The sequence below is a fragment of the Schistocerca cancellata genome, chromosome 5 (assembly GCF_023864275.1).
Source record: "Schistocerca cancellata isolate TAMUIC-IGC-003103 chromosome 5, iqSchCanc2.1, whole genome shotgun sequence".
NCBI classification, from domain to species: Eukaryota; Metazoa; Arthropoda; class Insecta; order Orthoptera; family Acrididae; genus Schistocerca; species Schistocerca cancellata.
In genome coordinates, this window is record NC_064630.1 from 648,351,503 (window position 1) to 648,372,262 (window position 20,760).

Genomic DNA, 20,760 nt, shown 5'->3' on the forward strand with positions numbered 1-20,760 from the left:
TTGGGTCTATAGGGTCATCGGCCATCTCGGGAGGATGGCCAGGAGGGGGAGCTTCCTCCGCCGGTGAACGGCCAGATGTACGGCTACCGGCGATGCGGCCAGGCGAAACGGATGACGGCCTGGGGCGGCAACCGCTGGGTGGCGCAGGAGAAGAGATGCGCCGTGGCGGAGAAGGAGAACTGTGCTTCCTATGCGCCTTTTTGGAAGGACGTTTGGTGGAAGTACCGGTCGAAGGCTGGGAGGTCGAGGGACGGAGGAAGTCTGCACGGGATGGTTCCTTCTTGAAGGACCGTGCATCTGACTTCGGGGTCTTCGACTTAGCAGAAGCTGAGGAAGTGGCTGGTGTCTGTGGTGTGATGGGAGGAAGAGGAGACGTCGACCGCGCGATCTTAGCACTGGCCGAACGGACGACCGTGGTGCTAAAGGTCAGATCGCATGTCTGGGTTGCGACCTCCCGGGTAGTCCGAGGAGAGGCGAGGACAGTACTATATTTCCCCGCTGGGAGCAGCGTGGGCTTCCTACTAGCCAATAGCTTGCGAGCAGCCGAGGTGGACACTTTCTCTTTGACACAAATTTCTTGGATGCAACGTTCGTCCTTATAGACAGGACAGTCGCGGGAGGATGCGGCATGTTCACCCTGACAGTTCACACAATGAGGAGACGGAGGTGGACAGTCACCCTCATGGGCATCCCTGCCACAAGTGACACATTTAGCCGCATTGGAACAAGACTGTCGAGTGTGATTGAAACGCTGACACTGGTAGCAGCGCGTAGGTGTCGGGACATAGGGGCGAACAGAAATAACCTCGTAGCCCGCCTTGATGCGCGATGGCAGCTTAACACTATCGAAGGTCAAGAAGAGTGTCCGGGTCGGTACAAGGTCGTTGTTGACCTTTTTCATGACCCGATGGACAGCCGTCACGCCCTGCTCAGCGAGGAAAGATTGAAGCTCCTCGTCAGTCAATCCGTCGAGGGAGCTAGTATACACTACACCACGAGACGAATTCAAAGTTCGGTGGGCCTCCACCCGGACAGGGAACGTGTACAGGAGGGTGGCCCGAAGCAGTTTTTGTGCCTGAAAGGCACTCTCAGTTTCGAGTAATAAGGTGCCGTTACGCAACCTGGTACAAGATTTGACAGATCCGGCTATGGCATCAACGCCCTTCTGAATAACAAAAGGGTTGACAGAGGAAAAATCCTTTCCGTCCTCAGTGCGAGAAACTACGAGGAACTGTGGGGCAGGCGGTAGTACTTTTGTCACTGTTGGCTGGTCACGTTTCCGTTTTTGGGTCGAAGTCGAAAGCGATGGAGTAGAATCCATTGCGGAGGAATCCCCCATGATTGCCAGCGTCTCCGATGGCGCGCTCCTTCCTTGTGGGGACCCTCTCAGAGGGCACTCCCGCCTTAGGTGAATGTTTACACCTCAGGTCACACCTCCCGAGAAACAGACGGAGGGACCAATCGGCATGGTCAGAAGGTATCAGCTCAGGCAATCACCCCTCCCCGGGCCTGGCCTTTACCAGGGGGTACGCGCGTGCCTTACATGTCTACCCAGGGCGGGGACTTACGCGTTACCCCGTCACCGGCTACGCGTGCGAACGCGTGGGTCGGCCTTCAGACACGCACAGGGAGGAAGGAAGAAGAGGAAAAAGAAGAGAGAGAGGGAGAAAGAGGACAGACTGTCTCAAACGCCGAGGCGGAGACCAGAGAAGGCAAGGAGAAGAAGGCAATGAGAAGGCAAGGAGAAAAAGGCAATGAGAAGGCAAGGAGAAAAAGGCAATGAGAAGGCAAGGAGAAAAAGGCAATGAGAAGGCAAGGAGAAAAAGGCAATGAGAAGGCAAGGAGAAAAAGGCAATGAGAAGGCAAGGAGAAGTCAAGGGAAAGAGTAAGGAAGACAGTGAGGTGGAGAAGAGCAAAGAAAGGGACCAACAAAAGGAAGGAAGAAACGAGAAGTGAAAAACCAAAAAGACCACGATTATAGGTCGTGAAACCGTCCGTCTCCGGACGCAGGCGCTAACTACCCCCGTGAGGGGGATGGACTCCTTTTAGTCGCCTCTTACGACAGGCAGGAATACCTCGGGCCTATTCTAATCCCCGGACCCGCAGGGGGGGTTTTAGGGCTGGACTACAAGTATTGATCAATGCCAAAATGAAAGCAGGTCTTGATGGAAATCTTTTTCTCATTGAACACTTTAAATACACTCAACACCTTGAAACTGATTCTTTTCTGTATAAGTGAGAGAATGATCCTGGGCACAAGAAAAAGACCACTGCATTGTAATTTTTAAATAAAATCAGTTGGAAACTTCCTGGGCAATTAAAACTAACTGCTGGATTGGGATGCGAACCTGGGATGCTTTCTACAATCAGTATGTTTTGATGGACTGATCTGCTTAAACCCATGATAGGAATCATATCAAATGTATTTTGCCAGAACATAATGCACATATCAGAAGAATTTCTTGAAGAATTTGGCAACAATTATTCATCAAGTTACAGGAAGGATGTCAAAATTTCATGGAAAACCAATTTCTAAAGATTAAATGCTGTAATAACAGAATAAATGCGTTACTAGTCCAAGGCTACCATCTCTGGAAAGATCAGGTAACAGTATCCAGAGAGAATTTGGAGCAGCTGTTACACTCTAGTTTCATTAGGCTTATCCAAGCTTGCAGGACCATGCTTGGTTGCACTGTTTCTTTCATATTTACATGCAGGGATTCTATGGTGTCCAAGAAACAACTTTACCCTGGAAGAGCACAAACAAAGGGAGATCAATTGGAAAGTTGTACGGAGCATTCTACATTCAGGATAAAAACAACAATAGTGACAAAAGACTGGTAGCATACCATAATATTTTCAATGTTGTGAAAAAGAAGGTTGCTGTTTTGAAAAGCAGTCTCCTTTCTACAGATCAGTAACAGGTTGGATGAGACTCCCGGGGCATCAGAATATGTTATGTTACTGAGAAAAGTCACTTGCTTGAAGAATGTCTATTAGCCACCACATCACACACTCAGAACACTTGAGAAACAAAAATTACACCATTTTAACAGAGTTGTATAGCACTCCGAACTTTTAATTTTTTTGTATACTGTCCAACAAGAAAAGGAATGGTATACAGAAAGTCAGAATGATAAGAACAATCCTGATATTTAGCTCACTAGAACTATTCGAATGTCTAATGGAAAATTCATGCATCATTAACTCAGGAATTGGCTGTATGGGAATTGCAACATGCTACACAGCTGCAAAGAAAAAGAACTGCTTGCTGATCTAAACAAGTCCACTTCACTTCAGTTTCAAAAATACAGTACATCATGAAAACAATACCATTTGACAAAACAAAAAAGAAAAGATACTATGAAAACTCCAATGTACACAACTCCATTTGCTTCAGCTCTTAAATGGCAGATTTAAAAAGCTGACGCAGCAATGTAGATGCAGAAATGTGACATAAGCAGGAATATAGGCTATGCCTGCTTCCATTTGCAGAGAAAAGGCTAGGACTTTTGCAACTTCTTATATTACAACTAGAATATACACATAATCATTTTTGCAAAATACTTAAAATATTAAAATTTCCCAGTGTCCCTAACATAAAATGAAAAGACTGCAATCAGTTTACATCAGAATGGTGTTCAGCATCCTAAATACAAGAGATGAGATCTGCAGAAAATATATCTTTTCTCAAAGATTTGCTGAATGAAGATAAAAATGTTGTTAATGAATAATGAAAATTTGTTACAGCTTAAAATAATTATAACACATGATTTATTTCAATTTTATTTTAAAACTACAATAATTTTCTACATAAGCAAATTCACAGAAATAAACAAGGAACAGGTAAAAAAAAAAGACACAGCCACATTATTTAGTTATTAAAACTTTTACAAAATAAAAAAAACTATATAAAGTTTATTCATCTACAACATGGAAAGTAAATATTAGAATAAAACATTCTTTAAGTTAAAAGCAATATTTACGGCAGTTCTTAAATATTTCATTTTAGAACATCACTCTTTGCCAAATGAAGGAAACAAACTTTACAAAGCAACACAAACATACAATAAGATGTGGGCATTGTCAAGCCAAAATCATTCCTATAAACTAATCTCAACAGTTCTTCCTAATTGCAAATGAAGTTAAAACATTTCATATTCAATTTTAAAAATACAGTAACAACACTTTCATCAAAAATTCAATTGTATATTCACAACAATTGTCATTACATTCTGTCACAGCCAACACATCAAGCCAAGCAACAACTTTGGTAAGACCATATAAGTCAAAAATGTGCATTTCAAATTGCAGAACATATTTCCTACAATCTAATAACAACAAAAAGTAATATATAGTGCACTCATAACCGCTTCATATTGTGCATCACATCCCAGCAATTTATGTATGAGCAACTCCAAAAAAATTTAGAATATTTCATTCAACCTTTATGTTTCACATCTCCATTTATTCTTAACCACATGTTAGTGCATTAGTTTAAACACAATGGTTTGTAATACAGAATGACTGAGCATCTTGATTCTTTCCCGGTTTCCAATACTGATATTTTTTTCTGGGGAAAATGGTTAGATATTAGCAATGAAGCAGTCAAGCAATTATTTTAGAATGTCCACAAAAAGTCCAAAGTGGAATCTACCAAAAGCTTTAAATTAATAAAATATTTTCAGATTACATTTACATTCCAGGACTACAAAAACCTTTTTTTTCTTTAATCAGAAAATCAAACTAAACATTTTTAAGGTGTATAATACATATATATGCTCCCTTTCCTTTTTTACACTGGTAGATGATAGATTCAGTTATCCTTATATTATGCACATAAACCAGAACTTATATAAACTGCCCCAAAGCTCATGGATTGTTGCTCTAATCGCTCTTTGTTGATGACTACACTGCCAAAAACACTGCAAGCACCTCTATCAGTGATTTGATTCTATAGTTAACATGGTTAACTTTGGCCAATCACATGATCAGCTGTAATAAATCTGAAAGACGCAGAATACTAAGCTCTGCACAAATATTTAGAACTCCGGTAAGTTCAATATGCTAAATGAACTTTTACCAGATACTTCTGGCAGTTTTCATAGATATTTTTAAACAGCAGATGATATGCATATCGCCAACAATGTCACAAACATTAAATTCATAATTTCCTAAAATGCACGGTAAATTCTTGCCAATAAAAATATAATACAAGGATGACATCTTTGGAACAACTAGCAGTTACAAAGCATGCTGACTACTGTTCATTACTTGCATACCATGGAAATGGCTTCAACAGGTATGGGACTGCAATTCTCTCCTCTCTCTTAAGATATTCTGAAACACATATAGCTATGTTATTACAGTAAATGAGAAACTACAACAGTATGTAAGATGTGTACCATGAAGAGACTTTAAAACTATAAGTAATTTCCAGTAGAGAAATCTGACAGATGACTGTAGAGATCAGTAGGACTGAGGCTGCATTTACATTCAACAGGTAAGTTTATTAATATTGAGGTGCTAACTGATTGTAAGACTCATGAAGTAGACACAAATGTAGTTCCTTGTTACATCTTACTGTCCATGCAATAAATTCCCTCTTCTTAAAATTATAACAGTGAAGAGGAAGGAAAGCAGTGTGACACTGAAGTATTTGGTCATTTTCTTTTCTGAATTGCTCTGACTGCCAGTTGTTCCTTTTGATACATGCACATTTAATTCCATATTGAAAAGAAAATCCCATTTTTGGGATGGACATAAAGTTAAACCAAAACTTCTGAATTTATAAACAGTCTTGCAGCACTGACATAAATCCAAATTACGTAGCAAATTAAATACCTTAAACTATGCATTGCACAGAAAAACAATATAATTCTTCCTGTCAATAGAAGAATACATTTACAGTTTTGTGTACTATTATAGTGTTACAGGTGTACTACTGATATAGTAATCATTCCAATCATTTACAAAAATAATTTATGCTTCATAACTTGGAACAGTTACCTCTAGCTGTTCAGCCAACAGTTTGCAGAAATTACTTTGCTGATGATGTTCAAAACACAAAAAATGTACTGCAAACAACACATAAACGATTCTTCATTTCCTTGGATGTATAAAGCGTTATGCACAAATTAAAAATAATTTGTCAGAATGTCTTTACAGTTACTGTAATCATGCGGTATCAGTTCACTGACACTACGAAGCAGAGGGTCCTCCTAGGCCGTACATCTGCGACAAAGAAAAGATAAAATGATTATCTAAACAAAAATAGATAAATGGTTTGTAACTCATTACTCTCTAATTCAGAATGAAATTTTTGCTCTGCAGTAAAGTGTGTACTGAGATGAAATTTACTGGCAGATTAAAACTGTGTGCCGGACCGTGACTCAAACCTGGGACTTGCCCGTGAATGGCAAGGAACTGAATTGGAGTCCCAGTCCGACACACAGTTTTAATCTGCCACTAAGTATTAATCTCCTGTTAGAATATTTTCAATACTATTTAAAATTAACATAGAATTATATTAACTATATTAACTGCTTTAGAATATTTGTACAGCCCTCAGACACTGTATTTAGTCACTGTTGAGGAATTTGTTGATCACATTTTGTGACTGGTTTCTCTCACTCTGGCATTTAAATCAGTATTCAAATCCCCAAAACTCTCATTAAGCATATCATTCGTTCATTCATCATGTTCTGTAGATACTGTCAGAAATGAGAGCAATCAGGGATGTGGGAGAAATCAAGACAAGTGCATTGTAGAAAAAAATTAATCTGTACACCATATTAACAACAGTCTGTCACTATATTGTTTAATGCTTATGCCAGATAAATTTAACACAGTAAATTTTAGAAAAAGTGAACTATTTCCTTAGTTATAGTAAATAGCTGTTTTTTATTACCTCAGTATTTACTGGATTACACTGGCACTTTCAAAGAAAATAGTTACCCACATCTGTTAATACAAAGTCCTGTTTACAATACATTACTATTCATCGTGTAGCAGTACAATGAACACCACAACTTCTCATTCCGCTGCTAACACAACTATTCATGTTTGAATTCAGATTTTCAGATAATTTATAGAGTGTGTAGCTAATGAGCTGTGATCTTAATCTGAGATTCACAACTTCTTGTTTTATGTTAGTCAGAAAGTTGGTGAATACGTTTGCACCAGGATATGTAACTCCATTCTGAACCCTAGACAAAGAGGCGAATTATATACGAACACTGTTTTTGTATCTGTAGTGTGATTATGTAGATCATAGTTTTTAACTGAAACTGCTTATTGCAAGCAATGAAAATCATTAAGGAGTTAGCGCAACCTTAAGAAGGCCTGTGTGAAATGCCTAGTCATTTTTTTCATACAATATGCTTATTGTTTACGTCTGCAGAATAATATTTCACTTACTTTAAGTCTATTGCCCCAGAAGATAATTCCACAAAACAACAGGGAGTGAAAATGCACTAAATAATTTATGACTCTCATCTTTAAGACAAAACAATGAGAGACAATTTACAACACAATGGGACATAATTTCAAGACTTATTCCACTGAATTAAGCTCTCTAGATCACTTAATATATTTCTTTATTTATAATTAGGTTTCTGCAACTTCGATCATAATCAGATCAAAGTTCAGAACTTATAAAACAATATTCAATGCAATATCAAACAATGGAAAATCCAGGATGGAATGTAACAAAGACCTTGTTGGCCATAAGCTAACTTCCTGGCAGTCTTCTTGTTGTGCCTTTCTGCGACTCAGCATCTCCACTACATGGTGAGAGCAACTATCCCTTTCATAATATTTAATGTAAGTTTCAATCAAACTTATGACTAAATGGGGGAAATCAAGCAAATTAAGAGCTGACAGCTCACTTATGCACATATTTCATTGAAATGGACACTGAATATTGTTTTACAAGCTCTTAAGTTTTGAACTGATAATGGCAACAGCTGAAATGTCATTATTTATAAACAAATATATTAACCTAAAAACAAAGATGATGTGAATTACTGAACGAAAGTGCTGGCAGGTCGATAGACACACAAACAAACACAAACATACACACAAAATTCAAGCTTTCGCAACCAACGGTTGCTTTGTCAGGAAAGAGGGAAGGAGAGGGAAAGACGAAAGGATGTGGGTTTTAAGGGAGAGGGTAAGGAGTCATTCCAATCCCGGGAGCGGAAAGAATTACCTTAAGGGGAAAAAGGGACAGGTATACACTCCCAAAAAAGGGATATGTGTGTGTGTGCGAGTGTATACCTGTCCTTTTCTCCCCTTAAGGTAAGTCTTTCCGCTCCCGGGATTGGAATGACTCCTTACCCTCTCCCTTAAAACCCACATCCTTTCGTCTTTCCCTCTCCTTCCCTCTTTCCTGACGAAGCAACCGTTGGTTGTGAAAGCTTGAATTTTGTGTGTATGTTTGTGTTTGTTTGTGTGTCTATCGACCTGCCAGCACTTTCATTCGGTAAGTCACATCATCTTTGTTTTTAGATATATTTTTCCCACGTGGAATGTTTCCCTCTATTATATTCAAATATATTAACCAATTTATTCACAAAAATCTACAATGATTACAAACAAACACTGACCATCTCATCATTATTTATACTCCATTGTTTATTACACATATAAGAAAATCAACACAAATGTACCCTATATCCTAAGAAAATAAATACATCTGCAGGGCACATGACAGGAAGGAAAAATAGACATGCCTGTAACTAGGCTTCAGAAGATAATTAACAACTAGCAGTACTTAGGAGTTAAGTTTTTTAATTCATTGCCTTCACAGAGATATGGTGTTCCACTATCTGCTTTTAAAATTGTTACAAAGAAGTGGCTAAAAGCTAAAGCTTTTTAGATGCCAGAAGAGTTTCATACATGCTGTAAAGATGACCCTATTTCCTGACTCTCTTATGTGAAAGAATGGTACGGTCTTGTAGCTCTGTTATGCAAATATTTAAACCATCACACTTTTTTTATAAAATGTCCATGTATTTTCTATGTATATGTTTTTATGTGCTGTATTTTATGTAATTTTGCATGATTACATCAATTGCATTGTAAAATGTTTAAACATGGAAAAAAAGATTTGACCTGAACTCCTTTATGAAATTTACACCCTTTACTAATATTTCCAACTGAGCTTCTTAATTAGTTTAGAGTTGTCTACCTTTTAACATGTTACCACTTGAGCTCCAAGGAATTTTACATGTCATGTTTCATTTAATGTATGACCACTAACATCTGCTTACAGTGCTAGCAGGTTTTCTTGCTTGTATGAAATTAAATATGTCTTTGTGAGATTAAGACAAACTAATTGGTGTTAAGCAATTACAAGTCTTTTCTGGGGTTAAGTCAGGATCCTTCATTAGTATGCCTGAGTCATCATCAGCAAATATTACAGTTTTTTAACAGTCCTATAAAGTCATTGGATGATCATTTATGTAGAATAAAAAGAAGGCTAGGCCCAGTATCAATCTTTATGGGATCCAACATGGTAAGTTCTTTCATTGCAAGGTTAATGTCATACAAGCAAAAGTCTGTCTAGTGACACTGCAGCTTCTGCTATGGGGATAAAACTCCATCCATACAAGAGAGGGAATTATGAGGATGAAACTCCATTAACACAAAAGGGATGCCTTTAGTGCCATAAAACACACTTTGCCAGGAACAATTTTGTGATACCAACACAGTATAATGCACTAGCAAGGTGACAAAATATAAGAAAAGGATAATTTTCCACGATTAGCTTTTATAGCAGTTAATTTGTAAGTTCTTGTAATCTTTTATGAAAGCCAAACTGAGAGGTTGTTACCAAGATCTGCTCACATAAATCAGGCAGTATTCTGGGAAAGACTACTTTCTCGAAAACTTTTGGAAAGACTAGACTGTGCGAACTGGCTCTGCAATTCAATGTGGGTTGCTTAACTTCAGAATAATTGATGGGTGGTCCTACAGAATACAGCATGACAGCTAAGACAGGCAACCACAAAGCCATCTAGAATGAGTAAATATATAGTGGAGAAGTTTTTGCTAAGCTATAGTAGACAATGTGGTAAATTTTCTGATGTATGCAAGTATTTTGTTCACAAAACTTGGCATACATGCTCACTGGCTCTAATACCTCTGGAATTCTAGCTATGGTGAAAATTAAAACAAGTGTTCTACACTGGGACACTGAAACTCCCTAATACCGTCGGCAAATTAGGAAAAATGGGGAAAATAATTCATAAATTTCTGAAACTTTGGAAAAACACTGATAGGGAATGTGGTAGTCAGAAAGAGAAAAGTTCCCTCCCCTAATGGGTGAGCATCCCCTTCCCCACCCCTTAATTCTTTTTATCTTTTAAATTTTTATGAAAATCTAGTTTCCTTTTGTACATACAGAAACATATGTAGCACATAAATGTTAATATTAAAATCTGAAGCCACGAACCTACTATGCTGTCACAGTAGGAGGAGAGGTGATACTCCTACGTGGCGCGTCCCAGGTGGCAGATAGGAAAGTCCACACCGGTTTGCCGGCGGACTTGAGCGAAATAAAATAGCTCTCGCGGACCAAATACACCCTCTGCGGTTAACAACCATAGTTGTAAATCGGAGCTTGCTCCAACTAAGGTTGACAACCTTCGAAAGTCAAAAATGGAAAGGTCTTTTAGGAAAAAAATTCCAGCGTCCTGCTCAAAAAGGCAGGAAAAAGGCTACATCGGATTCGGTGGGTTGTCAACTAGAAGACAGCAATGAATCGGAGCGTTTGCCACCATCAAAAAGCACACTAAAACACAAAAGGAAGATTAAACATGAGCAAATAAATTATATAGCAACACACAACATAAACTCACTACTTCAGACCAGAAAACTCAAGGAGCTCACGGATGAACTAAATAAACAAAAAATTTTAATAACAGGGATCCAGGAAATGAGAAACACCACAGAGGAACTATTCGAATCACAAGGATACAGAATTTATAATGGGAAACCAGGGCCGAGGGCAATGAAACAATGTCCCCAGTTTGGAACAGGGTTTTTAGTAAACATAAAAATAATAGATTCAGTAACAGATTTCCAAGCAGTATCACCAAGAATTGCGACTCTAAGCTTTAAAACAATGAATAAAACCTATACAATAATAAATGCCCATGCCCCAACACATTAAAAAAATTGTCTAACAAAAACAAAGGAAGAGGTAGATAAATTTTGGGACCTTCTAGAACAAACTGTGAACAGAGTAAATAAAAAGAATGTAAAAATCTTATTGGGAGATTTCAATGCTCAGTTGGGAAAAGAAAAGAAATATAAAGATATAATTGGAAAATGGAGTCCACATAAATTTACAAACAAAAACGGTCAAAGACTTGTAGAACTCTGCAGAGAACACAACCTTATATCTAAATCAACATACTTTAAGAGGAAGCCAAGTAAACTTAAAACATGGAAACATCCAGACTGGAGGAAGGGGGAGTGGCAGCTAGACCATGTCTGTATGGACAAAAATGTTCATAAGGAGGTCCACAATGTTAAAGTACTGAGAGGAGTAGATACAGGCTCAGACCATTATATAGTTAAAATTAAAATCAAATTCACTCCGTTAAAGAAGAGGACTGGAAAAACTACTAAAATAAAAAGGAGGTTTGAGCCACATCAGCTAATTAAAAATAATAAATACCAACAAATAACACAAACCATCAAATTAACAGATGATCTAGAACAACTAGTGCCTAATCTTAAAAAAGAAGCAGAGAATCTAGCTCCCTTGAACCCCCGAAGGAAACATGCATGGTGGACATCAGAATGTGACAAATTCCATTTACCAAGCATGGGTAAAGTTTCAAACACATAAAACTGAAGATAATGCCATTAACCTAAAAAATGAAAGAAAAAAATTCACACAAAATATTAGAAGAATCAAGAGAGGATTCCATAAAGATGTTATAAACTCTATAGAAGATAATTATCATAAAACCAACTCCAGGAACTACTATAAAATCTTTGGGAAACAACTACAACAATATGAGGCCCCTACACTAATACTGAAAGATGAAGATGGAAGAATGACACACAGTAACAAGGAAAATGCAGAAATCAAGGCAAAAGCATTTAACAAACTTCTAAATTGCGAGGAACCCAAAGAACCCTTACAAATCAACATAAATACCCCACAAAAAACTAAACCTAACAAACTAGACCCTCCAACTTTCCAAGACGTAGAAAAAATTCTTAAAGAACAAAAAAATTGTAAGGCATGTGGAGAAGATCAGGTTTTTGTTGAAATGTGGAAATATGCAAGTGACACAGTCAAGACCTCCTTACACATGGCTCTAACAAAAATTTGGATAACAGAACGATTCCCCGAACATTGGACCACAGCTATCATCCACCCACTACACAAAAAGGGAGATAAGAGCAACCCAGACAACTACAGAGGAATCTCTCTCCTAGATTGCACATACAAAATTCTATCCAAGATCCTATATGAAAGAATCAAGGAGTAATTAGAACAGGAGTTAGGGGAATATCAGGGAGGTTTCAGACCATGGAGAAGCTGTGCAGAGCAGATAATTAGTTTAAAATTGATTATGGCATATTACAAGAAACGGAAGAAACCTCTGGCAATAACATTTGTAGATTTTAAGAAGGCATATGACTGTCTCTGAGCACTATGGGACTTAACATCTATGGTCATCAGTCCGCATATGACTGTCTCCACAGACCTTCAGTATTAAAAATTTTAAGAACTCTAGGACTCCAAAACTAATTAAAATAATACAACTCACTCTAACCAACACCAAATCAAAAGTGAAGTTTAGAGGAGAAATTTCAGAACCATTCCTCATAAAAACCGGCTAAAGACAAGGTGACTGCCTATCGCCATTACTGTTCAACTGTGCACTGGAATACATAATGAGAGAATGGTACAAGGACAATCCAAAGATGATAAGAATTGGAAGTGCAAAAGATGATATTAGCTTAAACTGCTTGGGATTCGCTGATGATCTTGCTCTCCTAGCCAACACCATTCAATAAGCCAGGCAACAAGTGAAATCACTACAAGAAATAGCAGAGAAAGTAGGCCTTAGAATATCATTTGAAAAAATAGAGATTATGCTAACTGATCCACCACTTGCAAACAAAATTACAATAGGAGAACAGGAAATCAAAATTGTTGATAAATTTAAATATTTAGGCGAAATAATAACATACAATCTAAATGAGAAGCCATCATGGCAGAATAGAATAAAAAAACTGAACTACGCAAATTACATTACCAAAACTACATACAACAAAAAAAGCCTATCTATAGACACAAAATTAAAACACTATAAAACAGTTACACAACCAGAAATAATGCATGCAGCTGAAACTATCTTCAAAACAACTAATACAGCAGAAATTGACAGAATACTAAAAATAGAAAGAAGAATAATTAGGACATGTATAAATAAACAGTATACAATAAATGGACATTGGAGAATAGCATCAAATGAAACAGTATATAAGAAAATAGAACCAGTCATGAGGACGGTCAGGAAGAAACGCATCTCATTCTTTGGACATCTGATGAGAACTCCAGAAAACAGAATTAGTAACAAAATAATCCAAAAATTGTGGAATAGCAAGAGCGACATCAAATGGGTCACAGAAATTAAGGAAGATATAAAAGAACTCCAAATTACAGTAGATGACCTAAAAAAACAAGACAGAGAAAACCAGAATACTGCAAGACCCACAAACCAGACTACAAATGAAAATCAATAAAAGGAGTACAGGAAGAGTGGTCTCAGATGAAGAAAGAAAGAAAATATCTGAAGGAATGAAGAAATATTGGGCAGACACAAGAGCAAAAGACCTTTCATATAAGAATAGACTCTAATAATTATATTACCTAAATATCATATTCAGTTATTGTTGAGCCAAATTGTATCCCTGTGTAACAACTTGCCTACAACTTTGTGTTTTTGACTAGAGTGGTCCAATGAAGGCCATAAAATAAATAATAATAAAATTAAAATCTGAAGGTAAAATAAAGTGAAATTCCAAAGAACTGTCACTTGTTGATTCAAAATATCTAGTACACAGTGTTTTGTTCAATATTATGCATTTACATTGGAATCAAAATCATTTGTCATGAGAATTAAAAATTGCACAACTGAATAATAAATTCAAAATCACCTATGTACAACACCTACACAACAACATCTGTTGAACAATTAAACAGGACTCCATCACCATAGTGTTCAGTCAAGTTTGTTTTTTAGTTTTTATGGCCACTGTATCTCATTCTGGAAGGCTTTCATTGACTTTCTGCAATAAATCTGGCAGTGAAAATTGACATTTGTCCAAAGAATCTGCAAAAAACAGTACATGTCTTAGACAGAACCATCAAAGTTGGAACCACAAGGACAACCTCTTTTTCAAATAGAGGGCAGGTTTGACACTAATTTAGCATAGGAATCTTGATGATAATGAGCCTCTGCAGCTACTAAAAATAACACACTGTTGATGTGTTTGACAAGCTTCTACCACAATCATCATCGCATTTCTTTTCTTTCTCAAGCAGTGTGTGTTTCAGAGTTAAAGCACAAACTGCAAACTTTCCATGACATCTCTGGATTGATGTTTTTCCTTCAGCTTCTAACTGACATTTTTCAGCATATATGAAAAATCTTTTTTGAAATTTAATGGATAGGATAAAGATGATCTTAGATTTTCCTCATATACTTGTGCACCTTTCTGCGTAATTAGTTTCTTTACGTTATATTACTTAATGTATATTTGTGGCAACATATCTTATGCACGTCGATCATTCCAACAATGTGTAGAAGGGAGAATAGTACTAGCCTCATCCTTCTGTAGTGTATCAGGATGTTTTAGCAAGTGTCCTGGTCCATTATGAAAAATCTTCCCGGCAACAGATGTTCACAATAGAGTAAATAGGTAGAAATAGTGTGTAAGCTGAAATTAGAGACTGTCAGCTGCTCTTTATTTTGGCACAAATGCTATGGGACAGCTGAGGCACATTGGAGGTGAATGCATGGGATCTACCAGTTCGGTGTGCATGTTTAGACTGTGATGCCTCCAGTTGAAGGTGTCACGGACTGCCCGGAATATGCAGCCTACCAACAATGCCATCATCATCATCATCATCATCATCATCATCATCATCATCATCAAGACAAATTAATTATCTTTTAATACACCATTGACTGTCTGTAGGACCTGCAAGTCAGATGTGTTTTAACGATTGATGTCTGATTTCACTGATATAACCTATTTGAGCTACTGTAGTATATGTTAATGAGAAGTTGAAATGAGAGTTTGTTCAGTCATTTCATAGCTAGGAGTAGAAGTTGTGATGATCTATTTAGCATTCATAATTACTATTAAAAACAGTCTTGATCACGATTTATTTAACAAGGTGACCAGTTTTGACCACTACTGTGGTCATCTTCAGGCCTACAAGCTGTATACAAAGCTCTAAGTAGAACTTAGCGGTCACCTTGTTAAATAAATCGTGGTCAAGACTGTTTTTAATAGTAATTATTTATAAGACATTGATCACTGCTGTTCCCGTAATGCATTCAAAAGTAATTTATTTAGCATTCCCTGCAAGAAGGAATGAAGTCCAGAAGAGTTTGATGTTTGAGCATGGCAGTGACACGCAGGATCCGGAACACCAGAATGAAGTAGCAATACAATAATTCATCAAGAAGAGACATTTGAGGTGACAGACAGTAATGTAAAATGGCATACTCAAGCTATATAAATCATACCCACATCTTTTACAGCAGTCATTCACAAATTTTACACTGTACTTCCATTCCTTGCTGACAAGTACAGAAGTTATTAACCTCTTTGTCACTTTTGATCTCTCTCCTTCTAAAATAGATGTACCGCAAATTAAACAGGTCATAGGATCCAGCATCATTCTTTTCTCAGTCCATAGAAATGAAAAGAGAGTAAGAAGAAATACTACATAACAATAAACTCAACGTCCTGCACAGCTTTAATAAGTTCACAACATAAACTCAACCAAAGTGGACACATGTAGGGATAAACAGCAGCAAAAGTGGTGGGGAAACAGTGAGTGAACAGGAACTGGAAATTCTTGTTTTCATTATTGGGCACCTAATTCTTATTTCAGAAATACTGTACACACAATAAATTTTATCAAGTTGAAAATATACAAAATATTTCCATATACTGAATTACTCTCCTTATTTTTGTAACTGGCTAAACAACAAATGCTGCAAAAATTATGCATCAACAGAATTCTGTTCCAAATTGTATATCTCTAAAGCTATTTGTCTGACTGAAAATATGACGAAGATATTTTTTGTGTACAATTTTATCAGGAATTTTGTTTTGTAATTACAGTTGTCTTCTAAAAATGAACCATTTTGTAAAAAAAGGTGGAAATTTACTTTTAGTGGTGTTGGTGTGGGGGGAAGAGTGTTTTTCTGTTTCTTACTACTACATACCATAAGAACATTTTTCCGAAGTTTCTAAATTTTATAAATTATTGTAGGACTAATGTCCTATATGCAGCCTGCTTTACACATAAACTGCACTTAGCTAAAATTCTCTCAATAAACCAAAGTTGACCATTCACCTTCTCTACCATTCCAACACTATCTGCTGAGAGTCCATCTGCCCTTACATTTTCTTATGTTGATATGAGAACTTCATCCTTTTTATTAACAAGATACTCTGATTTTTTAATGGAAGACATTTAATGTGTTCTGCTTAACATCAGTGTCTTTGTACAGGCAGTATCACTTTATTTTGCTAGAAGCTGCATTAACTGTATTTATCCCAAGCTCTGTCTCTGTGACAAATTTACCTTGAAAAGTGCCTTAGGAACAGACTGGAAATCAGGGGGATAGGATGAATATTGCTCTGGCCTGACTGGGCACTTCTGGCAATTAGCCTTGTAAGTATCTTTTTACTGGAAGCATTCAAATGCAAACTATTCTGTGTACAATACAATCAGGCGACTGTGATGCACTATTCACACTGAAGTGTCAATGCCCCTCTCCCAAATGAAATGGAAAGAAGATTTAGAGTTTAATGTCTCGTCAATGATGACATCAACAGAAATAGAAAACAAACTTTAATGGCATACGCATACCATTCATGTCTTTTTGAAAAGAATCATTCCAATATTTGCCACTTGCTTATGCAGTTTTCAGGAAATCACAGAAGACCAAAATATGAACATCCTAACAGTGATTGAGTCACTGCCTTCTGAAATGCAAATTCAGTGCCAAATCTATGGGCCACCTTGCTCTCTTGAAGCATTATAGTTAGGTCTTTTTAAACATCGGCAGCATTTTCCACTGATCTATTTTGAAAGGTGCAGAATGTTGACTTTGACTTCATATGCAAGATACTATGAACTTAAAGAGTCTGCTTTGTGTAGGAAATATCACAGAACAAATCTTAGTGTAGATGATTTTTGGGTATAAATACAATGCATTGTTTCACTTTGAATAAAGCTGTGGGTTGTTTTTCACTTGAGTTATTGTCTGATTTATCTTCCATTTATCCCAAAGTGTATCCAAATGAAAAGGTATGAAATGTCATAACAACCAAACCAGTTTAAGTTCGCATATGCTGCTTTGAGATAAAATAGCACATCATCTAGGGATGTGAATGTAGTATGTGGTATGGTTGTGCACGTGTGCAGGCACATGACACAAGAGAGAAGCAGGCAGTTCTGTGATCCACCTATTTGACGCAAGTGTTCACACTGCAAAATTGAGTGAAGAGGAGCAGCAAGATGTTATTGGATTTCTAACTGCGAAAGGGTTAGAGTGGCCAGTATTTATTGACAGGTGGCATTTGTATACGGGGCAAGACTGTGTGTTTGACATGTCAGTGAAAAAGTGGAGCAGTTGTTATTGTGAAGGTTGGAAGTGTATGAGGGATCTCCTTAGACCAGGCTAGCAAACAAGGGAATCATGGCCAAACTCTTTGACAAGGTGAACAACCTGGTGTGAGAAATGATCAATGTGTCACTTGACAAATGTTGACAGTGATGGTGAGGGCTATTGTTGGAACAGTGTGGACAACTGTACATGATAGGTTTGGTTACCAGAAGCTGTGTGCACAGTGGGTGCCAAACAATCTCAGCAAACTGCAAAAGGCACTTCATATCGGGCCTAGCACTGCAAGACCTGTTCCGGTATTATGAAGACTCTGCTTTCCTGGAGCGGACTGTCCCCTGTGACAAGAGCTGGTGCAACCACTTCAAGCCCGAGGCATGCATCATCACCTCCCCTCTAAAACATTCAAAGCTGTGCACTTGGCAGGCCAGGTGATGCTCACCAACTTCCATGTGTTTGGTCCACCAAAAACATCTCAAAGGGAAGCACTTCAACTCACACAATGAACAGAAGGACGCAGTGGAGGTCTGGCTCCTATCACAGCCAAAGGAGTTCTCGGAACAGGGAATCCTTCGGAGCATGGAACAGTGGGATGGTTGTCTCAGCCCTCTGGTGACTACTTTTGAATGAAGACTTCAATTCTACTCGCAGTATTGTTTTGTACCTTTTCCTTTGGACATACCTCATACTTTGTCAGGTAGGGAGGGTAGGTGGTAGGGGAAGACAAACAGTACTAGTTTATACTAAAATGCAGCTCTTAATGAAGACAAAATAAGTGTCCATTTGTATTTGTATTTGTATTTCTCTATGGTATATAGGGAGAACATAAACAAAACAGCAGACTGGTCTGGTATTCATGTCAGGGTGGTCAAGCGGGTGGAATGGGCAAGAAGCAGCACAGTGGCTTACACCACATTAGCAGGCTACTTGCCTGGAGCTTGTAATAGGTTTTGTCTCAATATCCTGCAGAACATGGTCCTCAAAGCCAGCCACCTCCCTGCACAATTGTCTGTCTGAAAGGACCCATGATCACACAAATGCCCAAAAACTGCTTGAAATGTTATGTGATGCAGCTGGTGTCTGTGAGGGTACTTGTTTTTGTATGGCTGTGCTGCCTCTTGACTGTTTCCATCACCTTGGCTGTACAAATACACAATCTCAGCTTGTTCCTCACATGACTACTGGAGCATTCAGATGCTTACATTATGCAGCATCGATCACACAGCCTGTAACAAACAAGGACCACACAGCACATGGTCAGAGAAACTGTTATTCGTCAGCACCATCTGCATCTACATCTATGCTCTGCAAACAATCATGAGGTGCATGGCAGAGGGAGTGTCCCATTGTACCAGTTATTAGGATTTTTTCCTGTTCCATTCATCGAAGGATTACAGGAAGAATGACTGTTTGAATGCCTCTGTGCATGCAGTAATTATTCTAATCTTATCTTCACAATCCCTATGTGAGGGATACATAAGGGGTTGTACTATATCTCTAGAGTAATCATTTAAAGCAGATTGTTGAAACTTTCTTAACAGACTTTCTCAGGATAGTTTACATCTGTCTTCAAGAGTCTTCCAGCTCAGATCCTTTCAGTATCTCTGTGACTCTCTCCCACAGATTAAACAAACCTGTGACCATTTGTGCTGCCCTTCTCTGCACATGTTTAATATCCCCTGTTAGTCCTATCTGGTATGGATCCCACACACTTGAGCAATGTTCTAGAGCCAGTTGCATGACTGATTTGTAAGCAATTTCTTATGTAGACTGATTGCACTTTCCCAGTATTATATCAATAAACTGAAGTCTACCACCTGCTTTACCCACAACTGTATCTATGTGATCATTCCATTTTGTATCCCAACAAAGTATTACATCCAAGTATTTTAAGAGTTGGCCAATTCCAACAGTGACTTACTGATATTATGGTCATAGGATATACTACATTTTTCATTCTGTGAAGTGCACAATTTTACATTTCTGAACGTGTAGAGGAAGTTGACAATCTCTGCACCATGTTGAAATCTTATCAAGATCTGACTGAATATTTTTGTAGCTTCTCTCAGACACTACTTCAATATAGATAACTGCATCATCTGCAAAGAGGCTGATTGTCTGCAAGGTCATCAATATACAAGACAGGCAGCAAGGTTTCCAACACACTTCCCTGGGCCACACCTGAAGTTACTCCTATGTCTGACGATGCTCCATACGAGATAACATGGTGTGTTCTCCCTACCAAAAATCCCTCAACCCAGTCACAAACTTTACTTGATACCCATATGAAAATACTTTTGACAATAAGCATAAGTGTGGTACTGAGTCAAATACTTTTCAGAAAGCAAGAAACACTGCATCTACTTGGTTGCCTTGATCTAAAGCTTTCAGTAGGCCATGTGAGAAAAATCCAAGTTGGGTTTCACATGTTCGATGTTTTTTAAATCCATGGTGGATGGCAGTGAGGAGGTCATTCTTTTCAAGACACCTCATTATGTTTGAGATCAGAATATGTTCTAAGATTCTACAACAAATTGATGTCAAGGATATTGGACTGTAGTTTTGTGGATCACTTCTACTACCCTTCTTGTAGATGGGTGTGACCTGTGCCTTTTTTCGAAAAACTGTGATTGGTTTTTTGTTCCAGGGATCTACGATACATCATAGTACGAAGAGAGGCTAACTCAGCTGCAAATTCAATATAGAACCTGACAGGGATTACATCATGCTCAATATTAATGATTTCAGCTGTTTCTCAACACTGCCATCTGCCATGGCAACTATGTATTTCCGGGCACATTCTCACAGGACCTCTTTTCCCCCATTTTCTGTCAGAAATACATCCCTGCAG

At 37.9% G+C, this 20,760-nt stretch overlaps 1 protein-coding gene across 2 annotated transcripts in view; it reads right to left on the reverse strand.

The window, feature by feature from the left end:
- Positions 1–5,003: 5,003 nt before the first annotated feature.
- LOC126187677 (transmembrane protein 245) overlaps positions 5,004–20,760 on the reverse strand; it is a 246,221-nt gene continuing 230,464 nt past the window's right edge. The window contains exons 15-16 of one of the 2 annotated variants that reach the window (XR_007537772.1): positions 6,010–6,234; positions 5,004–5,340 (exon numbers count right to left, since the gene is read on the reverse strand). The gene's annotated coding sequence lies outside the window, so the exon portion shown is untranslated. Of the gene's footprint in view, positions 6,235–20,760 lie in introns of both variants that reach the window. The other variant, XM_049928911.1, reaches the window with a different exon arrangement.